Genomic DNA, 17,556 nt, shown 5'->3' on the forward strand with positions numbered 1-17,556 from the left:
ACCACCAATAGACATTAACCATTTATTACATTACCAATGCGCCACCAACCTTAGTAACTTAGATGTTATGTCCCTTGTGTCTGTAACCACACTGGCTCACTCAACTCTTCCAACCGGAACACAACAACGTATTGCTGTTTGGCGGTTAAATATTTGTGGGTGGGACTTAAGCAAACGGGCTCGAACAAACTTCTACCATCAAGCAAACCTATTATATTCAAACCAGAACACAATGATTAGTGACTGGATGTTACCTGGTGTTACCCATCAAGGGGGCCCTGTACAGAGACCTACAATCAGATATCTATGTCGTAAATATACATACACCACCCTACCATCAACACATATGCAGGTAGATGCCAGACACCATGCCAACCTAATATTGTGAAACTAATTGTCTATCCAGTGTAGAAAGTACCGTTTTTATTTTACAATTTTTGTTAAGTTGGATTGTTTATTCTATTTACCGTAAGAGAAAGTCGTGACTCGCCAAAATAGTGTTACCAAGTGAAGCATTATTAATACAATGATAACAACCTACTTATATCTTATCTAAATATATATTTTTTTAATTTATTTTTATAAAATTTACTAATTAAATATTTTATTAAAAGAGCAATGATAAATATACATTTTCATGTGGCCATATTTCCCAATAAAAAAATATAAAGACAAAAAAGCGTGAACTGGTTTTACTGAATTTCCATTTAACGTAAAATTTCGAGCCGGTAGTGCCATTATATTTAATTCAAACCTATATAATGACGATTGACGATACAGAAGTACCTCCTAATCAAATTTATCAGAATCAATCTATCAAAAATAAATTATACTATCAAAATGCTTTATTCGTTTTAAAATGATAAATTTAATTATTTCTACGTTCCTTACAAGAATCTGTATTATTATGAAAGATAGAAAGAATAGTTTATTTGAGAAAACACAGACAGACAAGGTATACTATTACAGCGTAAAAATAAATAAAAGTAATTTATGAAACATTAAAAAAAAAATAAAAATATTAAAACAATAATTTTTATCACAAAAGCGGAAGTGGAAAAAATTTACTCATAGCGGAAATACAATTTAGTATCTGCAATATAATTATTGGCATGATCCTTACAGGGAAATCCTTTCAGCTTTAATTTTAATATAAAGTTACCAAAGGAATGTAGAAGAATGAATTCTAATTCTATCGAGAAGAACCGGCAAGAAATTCTTTTTAACAAAAAAAAAAAAGATTTACATATAGTAATTATATATAATATTATTTATATATCCTGTATGAACATTAAAGAATACTACAACTTTTATTGCTGTATCAAATTCGAAACTCATCGGTTCGAAACACGTTGTATTATTTAAGATTTTTCCTGGATATTTATAGTGATAAAATAATTAACACTTATTTTATGTACATACACAAACTTGCTAATATCGTTAAAAATATCGATTTAGTTTGTGTTAAGTATTTTTGATAAATTGCTATTAAAGCTTTACATAATAATATCCAGTCTTAAAAATGTTTTATGAAATTTAACCTAAATATGTAATAATGAAATCACATCTAAAAATACTTTCATTTAATTTATCTTTCGAGTCTTTTAAGAGATGCGCAACATCAACAGTAAGCACTTTTGCAGTGAAATTTGAGTGTTACCTGTTTTCTCCGGGTCGTCGAAACATCGCCATTTTGTTATGATCAGTCAAATATTATGTGAAATAATTTATTTTTACTACTTAAATAAGCGAAATAGAATTTCTACCGTAATTTATTAATCTTTTGAATAAAATAATAATAATTTTTTGAATAAAATAAATATGTATTGGTTTACATGGAATATGCAAAAAAGGTTTCACACTGATGTACGAATTTAGATCTTCATTCCCATCTTTATTTATGTTAGAAAAAGGAAAAAGATTTAAAATGAAAATATTATAGATATTTAAGTCAAAAAAAAAAAAACAAAACGTAAATAACTCAATCACTGAACTTTCGCGCATCCGCATATTAAAAAGCGTTAAACATTAACTTGGCATAGTAAAATACTGTCTTTTCTTTGGAGTAAGTGTAAAAATGTATTTATAATTTATACATAATTGTTGAGTAGATTTGCTAGTAAACCTTTCTATAAAAAAAACTTCTAAAAGATCTTTAAACGTCTGTCAGCAGATAATTATGAATGCTGTTACTTTATAATAAATCTATCGAAATTGTAACTTTAAGAAATGATGTTTCCATTTCATTTAAAAAAAATAACGCACAGAATTAAAGTTGCTTATGGTAGCCATTTATACTACTTACTAATATGTAACAAGAAGTAATATATTTAAATACTGTATAAATATGTATGTTATATAATATTATGTGTAATAACATGTACAATGCCATGTGGCCATGGCCTTGATGCCTGAAAAATAAAGATTATTATTACTATTAATAATAAAAAAAAAGTGTTAATGTCAAAGTAAACGCCTTTTTTTAATAAGAAAAAAATCCTCCACGCTAGAAAAAAAAAAGAAATTCCTACCCGCTGTGCCAGACGGGTTCGTTGATACACATATAGTAGAATTTCATCCGACACACACCTAAATGTTTTTTCATTATGATTTCCCTAACCACCAAAATCGAGACAAATATAAAAACAAATTAACTTTATTTGAAATGGATATGAACTCGGCTCTTCTAAAACGCATATAACAATTCAAGATAATTGTTTATAATAAACATTGAAATATTTTCAATCGTATCGATGTCAACGGAACTTTCAAACGACACCAATTTTACGTTTAACCTTCAGAGTAAAGAGACATTTGGACGTAAAGGTCTCAAGACTTCTTCTGAAAGAAAAGTAAAATAACGAAACCTGTTCCGTGCTTAACCTCGGCATTGGCAGTGAGTCCATCACTTTCACCACGACATCACTGACTCGACACTTAGACAGCCGCCGGCACATAACGAAGATGCAAAGAATTTACCGTGACTTTTACAGTTAATATAAGCCAACAACGCTTTCGAATGCTTGTAACAATGATATATTAAAAGTAAGTACATATATGTATATGTAATACCATAAAATATTATTTTAATTCAGATATTTTACTTACAATGGTTTTTATTTATGTTTGTTAAACGAGTAAATGTAATCGTTGTGTATTGTGTGTAGGCAAAGTTAAATAAATCTAATTATAATATTTTTATGCTTTTTTTTAATTATGAAGTACTTTTTTTTTATTTTAGAAAGAATAAACTTAGGATGTAAAACGCATTACATACCTTGATACGGCCGCGTGCGATTGATGATAGTCTACCACTTTCAAAATCATATCGTAAACTCGTTTTACTTCACTTTCGATCATGGCTTTATCTCCGTTTCGTATTAGTTTTCTCTTATTTAATTCAATAGATATTTTAACATTTATGGCACAAAATAAATTGATACGACAATATCTAGCTCAATACTATAAATAATATTTATATTTTAAAACATATTCAAAATTATTTTTATTTTACTTAAAAATATGAAGAAATAATATAATGATGACGTTTGGATGTTTGTTGATGTTTTAATTATTTAATTTATGCAATTCATTTAGTGATAACTTAATGTAATTTGTATACTTTTTTGCATATAGAAAAATATAAGTTTTGTCAATTCCAAGTCATATACGCTAAAAATATTCGAACCATAAGAGGAGTAAACAAAAAAATAAACCACTGATATTGAATTGATACGATATCATTGGTCGATTCACTATGGCTTCGCAAATGGGCTTCGATTATCGGGATTTTGAAAGTAAAATTATAGTAGACATAAATTGTTTTTTTTTAATAGTGTTGTGTTATAAATAAATGATATTAATCTTATTTTATAATAATATCCTGGGACATTTACAATACAATATATGTACATTTGGTACAAAACGATCTTACAAAATAATCTGCGTTTTAGATTCTTAGAGAAAATCCAATTACAGAGTTAGTGGTCTGATGTTGGTAAATATCCAAGTTCGTAAGATATTATTAAAAGTATATAAACGAACCAAAAATAATATATTAGGTCGTCGTACTCCATTCTTAAGCTAGGTGAAAGTCATCGATTTTTTTTATTAAGTACTTATTTTTGTATCAAAACACGAAGTATTTGCTACTATTACAGTTTTAATAATTGTAACTGAATACTACTAAATCAAACTTAATATAAATATATAGATGAAAGAGAAATCGTGGATAACATATAATGACGTAATATTTTACGTCTGTTAGGTACATTAAAATGTAAACTATGAAGCATTTTTACGTGTGTTAAGGTTGTTTGAATTATCAATAATTAAGTTACTTTTAAGATAGTTTCACATTTTTATAACGAATCGTAAATATGTATGGTACTATATATACTATATTGTTCAATTATAAATACCCGGGACAAAAATTATTGTTTATTGATTTAAAATATAATTTATCAATATGTCAAGAAAATCTTCACGGTTTCAGGAATATTTGTACTTTTGCTGAACCATGACAAATATTATTCTTTCTGCTACGTTCAAACAAACGTTTTTGTTAACCATTTTTTTTTCTAAGATTAGACCAACATTATTTCTGTATTAATTAAGGCTAATAACTTGAGATGGCTTAAGCTATAATCTTTGTGAGTTATAATAATTGTAATACAATTTTAATTACAAATAATAAGCCATATACATACCTGTGGAAAAGAAAGTTTAAAAGACTTTATTTTTTAATAAAATACTTTGGATGAAGTTGTAGCTTTTCAAATTGTTTTATAATCTTTTACTCTTTTTATTAAATCAAAGGTTTACGAGAGAATTGCAATAACCACCGAACACTTCTTCTTGGCAAGTGGTAACAGGCGCGGTACGTATTATTGAATTTAGAGTGACTCCATCACAGTATATAAAAAAAGCGCGACGCAAAATATTAAGTACACAGAAGTTAACATTTAAATTACCAATCACTCTCATCCTATCTAATATTATAAATGCGAAAGTTAGTGCGTTTATTTGTTCGATTGTTACGTTTTCACGTTTTTACTACTCAATCTTACTGCTTAAGTTAAAAGTATATTTATAATAACATTATTATTAAAAGCATTTTGGTATTTAGTTTTTTTTTTCTTTTAAATCATAACAATGATTAATTAATTACGTTTAATTGATTCCAATTATGATTATATTCTGCATTTTGTAAACCTATAACACTAATATTGAATAATCTAGTAAATTCTATTACTATATTCATCACATTTAACTAACAAATTAACTTTTTTGCACGAGTCAGTTTGTAGAACGACCTATTATAAATATCGTATGTCAAGTCCTTAGTTTTCAATCTCCTGCTTGTATTAGTTCATATATCAAAGATATTGAAACTCGAAAGATATTCGACTACATATTTTTGATAAAAATAACTATTTATATGAATAAATATGGGTAATTTATTCATATGGACTTTGTTATTTTGCAAGCCAAATAGAAAGTGTTTGTGTATTTACATTGGTCTATTTTATTATACATGTATTGTACATGTATAATAAAACAGATCATATGATGTCAATCTTGAAATATTAATACTACCTTACAATATTGTCGAGCTTTAAGATTGTTCCAGATGGCACATAATAGTCTCTTGAAGAATGGCCAACTTGATTGAAGAATGACCAACGTGGTGGCATTTATGCATGCCCGTCGGGACTGTTATTAGTTCTCAAGATTCGAGGCGTATTTGCAATATTTCTTAAATAGGCTCATTTACCACTTATCTATTATAAAAAAAGTTTGTTTGTATTTAACTTGTGTTTACATCTTGAAGTAGCAAATACGTATTAGGTTTCTTTTAACTTAACGGTAGTCTTCACGTAGCGACGGTTAGTGTAACGGAAGTTCATATCGATATTTGTTTATTATTATAGTAACTGGGTATTTTTTGACTGTCTTAGTTTTCATGCTAATCGTCGTGATTTATGCGTTTAAATTTTGTTAATTTGTTTTATGTTTTGTCACTCATAAAGAAGATAACAGTGTTTTCAAATAACATTTTTATTTTTCCATGCAGTGGAAGTCTTAAATTAGGTACCTACCCGGGACATTTTGGCCACAAACTGGGGACCGGGGAACGAACCGGCTTTATGTAGGATTATTTGTATGTGTATGGATGTTTTGTACCCAAACATAACATTATTTTTATGATAAAAGTAAATTGTTTTTTTTTTTTAAATTACATAGACTATGCAAAACACATCGATATGAAACAAGTACCTGAATAAGTATCTCGCGATCATCGGTTAGGATTCATGCGTTTTAGCCACTGGGCCATCTCGGCTTATTGAATAACTTAAACGCGCATTTAGCGTTCAAAACGCTTTTGCAAGAATACTATACAATGGCACTTGTGCGACAATAATGATTGTTGTAATGCTTTTAAAATCTCTCGAAATTCGACTTTGTTTCTATTTTACAACTCACTCGTCCTAGATAAAGCCAGTCATAAAATTTATTCAACAATAAAGAGGTCTATGTGAAGATGATTTGCGTTTAGAGTGACTTTGTCATAAATGAGTTTTAAGTTACTACTTTCTTAGCCAATATTAGGTTAGGTTACCTACTTAATATTAGCCAAGCTACATATAGTAGCGTTTTGAATGTTAGCGAAGTCATTATCGAAACTTTGAAAGTAAAATTATGGTGGATTTTTTTATGTATAGTCTTTTATTAAATATTAGTAAATAACTGTTTATAGTACATATTATTGCCGGTCTTAAGGCAAATCGCATGGAATACATTAATCTAAGCTTTGTTTATCTTTACTCCTTCTTCGATTGGAATAGACTATATATTATAAAAAAGTATATTTTGTAAGTTTACATGTAAGCTCGAAGTAAATTTAAAGTACTTATCTGATTTCAAAATTTCTTTCACCATTATTTGCAATGAACATAAAGGACGGATATATGAATACTTTCTATAGAAAGTTATAGAGTTTAAAAATACCTCTTAAAAGTCTGCGGCCATGTATTTCTACATGTTGAAGACTAATTTTATTAATATATTATACAGGCACATAAGTCACATTTTGTTAGTTTATTTATTTATTTAATAAATATATAACAAAAGTCATTATGTATATATATAGATATGACATAAAAGTAACAGAAAACAATAAATCAAACAACAAACTAGTATCATTTGTATCTTAACAATCTTCGACCGAATGTATCAGTTCCTTGTGCCGAAATATGTTTAAAATAAAGAACAGTGCGTAATCGCCCGTCATAGGAGAAGAATATAACGTTTGGCGCGAAGTTTGGGTGCTTCGAAAATACTATTACTTGAATTGTCATTTTTTGTTTGTTATTTATGTATTTCTTATTATAAAGTCAAATACTTATTTATATATTTTTTTAAAAAAAGTCATTTTCACTTCTGGTTTGTAAGAATAGTTTATCTAAAAAAACAGGAAAGTTGTGTTCTAGATTGATGAAACAAATTAAAAACATAAAAAAATCCGATAATTTGAGATTTTATAAACAACAAAGTAAAAAAAAATTCTAATGTGATCTTAATATTTTTGAGTTATTGACCAACTACTTTTTCTCGTACATATTTAATTTTTAATATGTGCCATTACATTTTTTTATTATAGATTATTAGTTCATTTGTATATGTTCTCGGTAAATCAATCGTATGAGCCGCAATATAGTAAGTGACGTCATAGACTTAATGTGATGATGAAGCGGAATGTGTAATTACCTATAATATGGTACTGCCACATGTATATCCAATCCGCTTTCGATTAGCGTAGTGAAATAAGCCCCAAACCTTTTTCTCAAAAGGGAGAGGAGACCAATAGTGGGACATGTATTGGCTGTTACTTTATTTTACTTTTTTATGGTACTAAAGTGTACCACGAGTTAGAACTCATTTCGCATATAAAAAAACAAATAATGCGGAGTTTTGTACAATTCGTGTGAAACGCCTTTATATTATTTAATATAATGGCGTTCTAGCTATTTGTACCTTCTTCTATTAAAGAAAAATTATAACACACGTCTTTTTCAAGTGTCCTAAAACTGGTTTGTTTATATCTCTCGAATTACTCATCCTCATCATACGAGCTTAGTGCATAAAGTACCATTTAATTATTATCATTTAAAAGTAATTTTGACTTATCTATAAAAGACAGATAGAAAAGATTTTTTTAAGACAAAATACGATTACACAATCGTTTTGCAATTGAGCTAGGTAGCGAACACATTTACACAAATCGACTTTATGTTTCTAACTACCCACTAAGTTCATATATTTTTTTTAAATATAAAATATTGACAAGTCCGTACAACAGTGACCTACGGTTATGTAGTTGAAACACAGTTGGTAGACTTTTGACGATCATTAAGCATGTGTAACGCTTTTATGTATATTGAATAAAGATTTTAACATTTTAATACGTTTATACATCGATATATCTTATAGAGATTGAATGAACGCAAACAATTTAAGCGCTCAAAATTCGACATTATATAATTCGACTTGTATAGAAAATAAGACTTTTTTTCTATTAATAAATTTAATTAGAATGTATTATGAGTGTAATACTTTCGGAAGAAATTCTCTGAATGAAAGTGAACGCCGCATCAAATGACAACGCCAGAGTCTGCCCCACTAAATTCATTCATGAATATATGTATAATAATAATCTATAATAATATATAACAATTCTGTATTATTTGGCACTTGTTCGATTTTTGATATTTTACTAAATGTGAATAAAAAGTGAAACAGTTTTGTACGCACTCAAAGTGATCCGAAAGAGATTCTAGTTTAATAAAAAATGTTATTTATGAATTATAAATATAATATAAATGTATAATTTAAAAATACGACGTTCGATATAATAAAAAATAACGATTTTTATGCATCAATTACGAATACGATTCTTAAAAACAGTCATTCTTTAAAAATTGCAAGTTACATAATTGACAGATATCATTTTATTAATTTTATTATCAATTCGGTAAAATAGACGTTTTTTTTAATGATAGTCAAAAAAAATCGATCGCTGTCTGTATATTTAGATATTATGAAATAATAACTGTTCTCGATAAATCTTTTTTTATTAATACAACACTATTTCACTTAATAACCTTAAGTTTTCTTCCAAAGTTCTGATAACATCTGCTATTTTTTCACAGACCCATTATGAATATCGTAGATTATTTATTATTCCAGAATAGACAATTATGTAACGTCAATGAATTCGTGGATGGGGAAAAGTTCTACAATTCATGGTACTTTCGGTTGAAACAGACAGCAAATTTTGTTTCGTACTTTTAATTTTGTATGAATATTAATTAAATAATAATGTGATCTTGCGAAAACCACTATTTGATAAATATTTAGAAAATTATGTTTTTTATAAGAACACACTTATATTTCCAAACGAAAGTAATAACATTTTATTACTTTCGCTTGACAATAAAAGAGTGTTCTTATAAATAACTTAATCTAACTTATTCGCTTTCAAATGTTATCCAGGGAAACTTTAGTTTATAAGGTGTGAAGGTAATATTTACTATCAAGCTTAATTTAGAGCCGTGATGGCCCAGTGCTTGGAAGACATTAATCTTAACCGACGATTTGGAATTCAAATCAAATCAGGCAAGTGTTATTAAATTTTCATGTGTTTTATTTGTGTCGAGTCAGGCTTGACGGTGGAGGAAAACATCGTGTCGAAACCTGCATGTGGTGGACGAAAATCTGACACAAGTATTCATCCACATGTATAACATATCCATTGAGTAAGCTTTAAAAATTTGAATTTCAATTAAAAAAAAGGACCAGTAATCAACTACTAAAAGATAGGGGCCTACTTTTGAGGAGCAGGTTTTTCTTCCACGATGTTCGAAAGTGGGTTAGAGGGATACACATACGGGTTTCCTCACGAGATGAATTATGCAAAAATTAGGTTCGTTAATTCAATGATGCTCGTAAGTCACCGTCTATGAATGTCCCACTGCGGGGCACGGTTTACTTTTCCTCTTGGCTTAGATTATTGTGTATGTCCATAAATATTATTTACAACGAGTGTCAGAAAATTTGATGCTTAAATTCACAAATTAAAACATGGACGACTATTGAATTTATACTAACAGAATAGACCTGATCACAAAACCTCAAGCGGCCCTGTAACGGTTAGAGCTCTAAAAATGCTTTGTACGGTTTCACGACTTTATACACATGTTTTAAAAGTAGTTTTGATATTTGCTTATACAAATCGTATTTTGTTAACAAAACATTATTAAATAAAATGACATAGTTCATATCTAAGAAATAAAATATTAATATATATTTTATACTACTTCACATTACAAGAAGGTAATCAAAGAAGAAGAAGAAGAAGGTATCATTAGGAATACTGAACATTGCCACTAGATGCCAACATGCTTTGTTTAGTCTAGTGGCTAGATATAAGGCCGCAGATCACGAGGTCCTAGGTTCGATCCAAACCCCGGGTCGAGCCGATAAAAAGTTATTGAGTTTTACTGTCATTTGAAGTTCACCCCCGTTCCTCGGGAAGCACGAAAAACCGTTGGTCCTGCATCTGAACTCTTTCCGGTCGTGTCAAATTTGCCGTCCCGTCGAATTGTAAGAGTGAGAGAATACGGAGTGCTGGCGCACACATTTGTACACTATAATATGTCCTGCGCAGTTGATTAGTCTCCATTGAGATTAGCTGCCGTGGCCGAAATTGGTCATAAGGACATAGGAAGTATATGACGATAAAGTTGTTGTTTCATTAATTGAATATAAAGGAAGATATTTGGTTTTTAGATTTCTGCATATAAATATGTAACTTACATTATGTTCGTTTGGCATTTTAGATGAATGTAGAGTATCTTTAATATTGATATGTATTTATAATAATAACTCTTCAGTACGTGTGTATGTCCATTAATTAACTACCCAAATTCTGGACCGATTTTGATGATGAATTATGGAATATGTTTTTGGACGGCTTGGATGGCTTGCGTTGCGATCAGGTCCCGAAATTTAAAAAAAAACTAAATTTCAATAAAATTCTTATTTCATCCGTATGAAGTCGGCTTTAGATATTTGATTATAATATTAAGTTTTTGTTTCAATTTTTATGATTACCATAATATACAAATTTCACACAGAGATCACTCCAAGACATTCTCAACATTGAAAATTAACCTAAAAAAAAAATAATGACCTTGTATAAATAAAAATAACATACCTACATATGACCCACAGAACAATAAACATTTTTTACGATATAAAGATAAGTAAACATGCTCAACCCAATCCTTGCTTCCCACCCACCCTCATTAAGTATTCAAAGACTTAAAAGAATTTCTGTGTGTTGGTTTGGATAGTGAATCCAGTATCTGTCACGTCTGTCTGTCTGAACGCTATTAACTAAATAAATATATATTTTATTTCGCTACGATTACTGAGATGACAGTTGAAACTTTTTAGTTTACTCAGCCCTATGACGTAATAACACGGCGGCTACTATTTCATGGTGTTCAAAAATAGTTTAAAAAAACTGAAAAAATTGAATTTATTTTTTTAATTTATTTTGTTATTTTATGAACTAAAACTAAAATTTTCCTACTGCTTTTTACCTAAACTATCTGAATAATATATTCTTAGTTTTTTTTCTCATATAAAGTAAAATATATTATATATATTGTTTAGTTTGTAACGAACTGTCAATGCTTGTGTACAGTGTTCACTCGAGCTTTGTTGATGTTGTCTTAAATATCATTATTGCATACAAAAAATCATACAAGACACAAACTACTTACTACTGGGTCTCATTAAGTAATTCAAATTAAGCAAATACTTTGACATTTAAAAATAGCTTAAATATCAATATAAGGTAATTTTTAACCCAAGAATTATCTATCTTGTACTTGGGTGCGGTAACCCTTTACATTAAGTACATTAGACCCAAAACAAATATCCTTTATGAGCGATCATAAAAACTTCGACAGTCAAACTTTACTTTGATACAATAAGAAGAAAGGAGAAGGAAAGGAGATATGTAAGTTTATTGAAAAGCTAAATTACTTTATGTAAAAGTACAAGCACTTTTGAATCTTAATTTTAAAAGATTAAATTAAGAGACCTGCCATCGGCTGATGAAGCAAGCAATATAATCTTTTTTTTAACTTATGATTAAAATGTATTGCCATAGCTGAAAAGCTGGTCTTTTATAAGCTATTACCTTATATAAACTAACATAAGGTATATATATATATATATATATATATATATATATATATATATATATATATATATATATATATATATATCATTATTTAGCTTTTATCCGTTTTTTATTTTTTATGTATTTTTTTTTATTTCTAGGATACGTTCAGTTAATCTCTTTTCGAATATGACCATACCATGATAAACTAATTTCTTTTTTAATGTCTGTCACAAATTCTTTAATTTCTCGCTCGACAAATCCATCCCAACATTTTCATATCAGTATTGCATTCGCTTTTCATGCGTTACCTTAGTTACTCAACACTAATCCAGTCATAGCTACAGTTCTGCTGATAGGTTTATATGTATATTCTTTTTAAGCTTAGTGAAAACATGTTTACATAAGTATATTCCGATTACCATTTACAGCTTCATTTGATAAGCTAAGGAAAAAGATTCAAATGTGTTTGAGGAGCATTATGCTCATTGTAACGAATTGTGAAAACATTCATATTTGCTCAGCTAGTCTCAAAGATTGTTTGTCGTAGTGTACAAACTATTCGTGCAGTACTTAATGTTGCTCACATTTCTGTGGTCACATCTTCATTGATAGTTTCTGGCTGCATCGGCCTTCATTTCTTGAGTTGAAATTACAAAATATTGAACATACAAATGTTCATAATTTTTCAGCAATAAATTTATTTTTGTAATGTCAGTGACGCTCGAAATGATCTACTTTCTGATTTCCATAAACTACGGAAAGGATACGGAAGAAATGACTTCATCAACACCGTAACAACATCGTAAACAAATTGCTGGAGAAAACGTTTTTATTAATTATAAAATATAATATAATTAGTATTTTATTTATCTTTTTATTCATAAATAAAATAATATCAAGCTTAAAAAAGCTTAATAGCTTGGTTAACAAGTGGACTAGATATCTTAAGTTATTGACTGTCATTCGACTCGAGCATTAAAAATTTGTCATGTGACCTTTGTTTTTATGACAATAAATTCACACGAAGTGATAGTGGAAGCAACAATTTGCGGCTCGTTTTAAACACATCGCTGTATAATAAAAAAATAAAAGTGTACGCTAAAGTGTAAAACTTCACCTAGATTTCTTGAAACACGATTTCATACGTTTTTTTATATAAATCACAATTTAATTTCATGTATATTCCGCTCATTAATCATTATAATTTGTCAATACTTATTTTTTAACGGCACTAGAAAGTTACATTGGAAATTATAGAGACTGTGAACGCATTATATCGACAGAAAATAAATCTTGATTTTTTTTAAAAATAATCAAACGCATTATATAAAAGCTATACATATGATATATAGATTTATATAAAAGTACAAATAGTTACATATCAGTTAAAATTTTATATATCTCTATGTAATATGATAGTTAAAAGGACTGGGCCTGTAAATGGGCACCACCTATACACGTAGGAGTTGAAAGAAATATTAAACATTCCTAAGAGTTAATCGAGTAATCAATAACCTCGTGTTCAAGTACTACTCTTTAGCTGTAGAATAAGCGGTGACTGAGTGATACTAACTCAGATGAGCAAACACAAAGCCCAACTAGCAAGTTAAAGTTTAAAAAAAAACTCATTAAAAACCGTAATTGCAGTTCGAAGTCGGGACAGGTCGCTAGAGCAATATATTGCAAATGCACACACATGCTAGTGCGTCTCTTGTAATTACTTCACCTTTACATAATATTTATGAAACTCAAGCGTTTGGATTTGTCGGCAGATTATGGTTTCTCCGGTTAATCTTCGGGTATCTGCACTCACGGGATTTGATTGGTCAAAACAATTCATTATCGTAAGGGTACAACTAAAGTTCCTTATTTATGTAGGTATTTCCGTTTCAACCTTGACATATTTATACATATATTTTTTCTTATATTTAATTTTATTTCCTCACGATGTACGTGACATTTCTCGAATATTTGCTTTTTTTGTTTTATTTCGCTCCGATTATTGCGAATTTGACATCAATCTATGCAAAAACATCTATTTTTTTGTTATTTGTTATACAAATATAACATTTTACTATTACTATTTTTGTTGCATCTTTGCATTGACAAGGACACAATCTCTCGAGACGAAGTAACTTAACACTCAAATTCATATTCATAAATTCCGTTGAAAACAATTACTAAAATTTATACATTCATTGGTTTTTCACACAGCATTGAATGTAAGTACTTGTACTTAGTTAATTATTATCTTCTTTACGTGCCGTAGCATACCTACATATATTTTTTGGTGCTGTTCAAGCATAATTACATTGAAATAAACATAATGAACAATCCATGCAATAATAATAATTTATTTATTCTTTTCAAAATCGATTTAGATGGTAAATAAAGCCTGGACAAATTATACCGTTTCAATCAATAAGATTTTTTAATGGAATTTAAAGCTATAATTTCAGTCAGTCAGGCATTTCATTAATTTCTTAAAAATTTAGTGCTCAATTTCTTAGTGATCGGAATGCTCAATGCTCAAAATAAAAATAAACTTCATTCGAGGCTCTTAAAACAGTTACCAAAAAAAACTCAGTATAGTTTTACAGATCTAAGATTGTAACCAACTTGCCTGAATCTAACCGGATATTTGCTATTGTTACCACGTAATAACAATAGCTTAGGTTGTACGTAAAAAAAATATCAATTAAATTATTTTATGTTAAATAATTTAAAATAAAATTCGTCGAAATTTAGTTGTTAAATTGTTTTTTACTCAAATAAAACCATTATATATCTATGGAGTAAAATAAATAAAAACGTAACGAGTTTTTTAAATAAAATAAATATAAGTATGACGGCATAAGAGAGCGTCATACCGTTTGTCGTCACGGCATACGAGTTTTGCCCAAGGTTGGGGTTAACCTTAGATACGGCAATAAATATTTTCCAACAAAAAAAAAATTACAATTCTACTACCATAGTCTCCATCAAACGGTAGCGGATTTTGCTAACAAAAAGGCTTAAAAATAGTTTCTGTATAAATCGTGACCGCGTGGAATTGTGGCAAGAACGCTAGCAGCATTTCCCCTTTGATTCGTTATTCCGAAATAAATTCAAATAAATTTAAATATACATTGCAAGTGCAACGCATATCGGGCATAGCTATTTGTATATAATATTTCAAACATATCAGTAATAATTGTTCCAGTCGACAGCACACCGAACATTTATTTTTAAGTAGTGAGAAATAATTATTTATTGTTATTTTTAACAATAAAAGATTTTTTACATACAAAAGTAGAATACACTGTTAAAATTCCTTTATATTTTTGAGAGATAAGCTTTTGTAAGATAAATTTTTGAATATATTAATTATATTTTGTTAATTAAAGTTAATAAGTTTTAAAAAAAACAATATGACAATAAGGTTATAAATTAGGTATATAAGACAGGTTATCAACTCCTGTGCAGCCTTGTCGTCATTATTTCTAGTCGTGTCGTCACGTCACTATATTATTACTTTGATTATAAACTAGGTCATATCAGTGCTTCTAAATTTAAACGATTTCTGTTAAATAACTTACGCTCACAATAATTATTCAATATATTAGTTTCACATGCGTTAATTATCGTGGAATATTCCACATGTTTCAGGGGGACTTCTATATCCTTAGATCATGGAGCGGAAACGTCGAAATATCGCGGACTTGACGTCGAAGATTCCGCTTATATACATTAGTATATACAATATTGGTTGAAGATAAGATAACCTTAGTTAAATAAAGGTAATATAAAATACCAAAAAAATGTTTAAAATTCAATATTTATACTTATAAATTTCAAATAATAATTTATAAATATAAATGTTAAATTTTAAATATTTTTATATCTTAAATTACCTAAAGTACTTTTAACAACCATTATTGTATGTACCTACCGTGTTTATAATTTATAATATTTCAACAGTTGTCTAAACAGTATTAATTTTTAAATCTGTCAGTTTTGCAGAGTATCCAAATTGCATAATATAAAAAAATAAATTAAATTGAATAAAAATCGACGTAATCTTATTTTTTTACCCAAAAAATTAAACTCTAGGTCGTTCTATATTTGAATTTAACCATTTATAATGAGCATGAATATTTTAATTATAAGCTACAAACTATATTTATTTATCATGAAAATGAATTTCATGAACCACTTAATACAATCTACACCTCAAAATTTACGAACGTCATTAGCTTTATTCTTCTATTATTATTAAACATGAAAGATGTTCATACAAAATTATATATATATATATATATATATACATAGTTGAAATTGTCAATTAACAACCCAGACAATAATACAACACTATAATATACTAAAAATATTTTTTTTTCATTACGATTACTGTTATCATTTTTAGTAAGCAGAACGTGAATGTTGCACTTGACAATGGCCTCTTCTGGATTAAGAACTTATTCTACCGGGATGTTACATTGCGGGTTTGTGGATAATCATGTGGTAGAATGTTAATCGGACATGTGCTGGTACCACGATATTTTCCTTCACCGCCGAGCACTAAGTTAATTAAACTCAATTTAAGGTGATGACAAATCAGCGGTAGAGGTAGTTCGAATACGTGTAGTATTCGAACTAGACTTACCCGATTCTATTTCTGTATATGTGTATAGTGTAGTATCAAATTTAAATATAATATGATTTAATATAAATATAATCAAAGACTATAATTTTGCTTACACCTATGGCGAAAGACATCACCAGTAAACAACGGAATTAAACTTTTTGTCAGTTCTATTTCCACCATTTACTAGTTTTTGCACGATTGAGACATTCAAGGATCGACGCATAATCACATACAATCCTTAAAGTTTCATTTTCGATATATGAACGTGATTTTAAAATAACATAAATGTTAATATGGTATTAGGTGAGTCAGTATTTTAAGTGTAACGATGGATCCAAACATTGGAAATCTATTGATACTGCACGGCCTTGCATTTCAGTTGGTTCTGTAATTATATAACAATACACGTTCCACCGACGTTTGTTCATTTTAAAGCATTTACGTATTTTAATTAGCACGTGTGTTCTATTTTATAATTAACAATATCACATGACAATTATGTGGGGCTATTTTTTGAGAAAAACGAAACGATATGTATGATTCGATCGTGATAGTTAGTTGTTTACAGTTTCATATCAAAAATTAACAGCCTAACTTGTAAAGGTTGATTTGATTTATTTAAACAAAATCAATTAATCTCGTAATATAAATAAATATCGTAAATTTATAA

General features: G+C 28.6%; 1 protein-coding gene across 4 annotated transcripts in view; it reads right to left on the reverse strand.

The window, feature by feature from the left end:
• LOC126771019 (acyl-CoA Delta-9 desaturase-like) overlaps positions 1-17,556 on the reverse strand; it is a 78,036-nt gene that overhangs the window by 12,227 nt on the left and 48,253 nt on the right. The window lies entirely within an intron of this gene.

The sequence above is a fragment of the Nymphalis io genome, chromosome 10, assembly GCF_905147045.1.
Source record: "Nymphalis io chromosome 10, ilAglIoxx1.1, whole genome shotgun sequence".
Taxonomy (NCBI): Eukaryota; Metazoa; Arthropoda; class Insecta; order Lepidoptera; family Nymphalidae; genus Nymphalis; species Nymphalis io.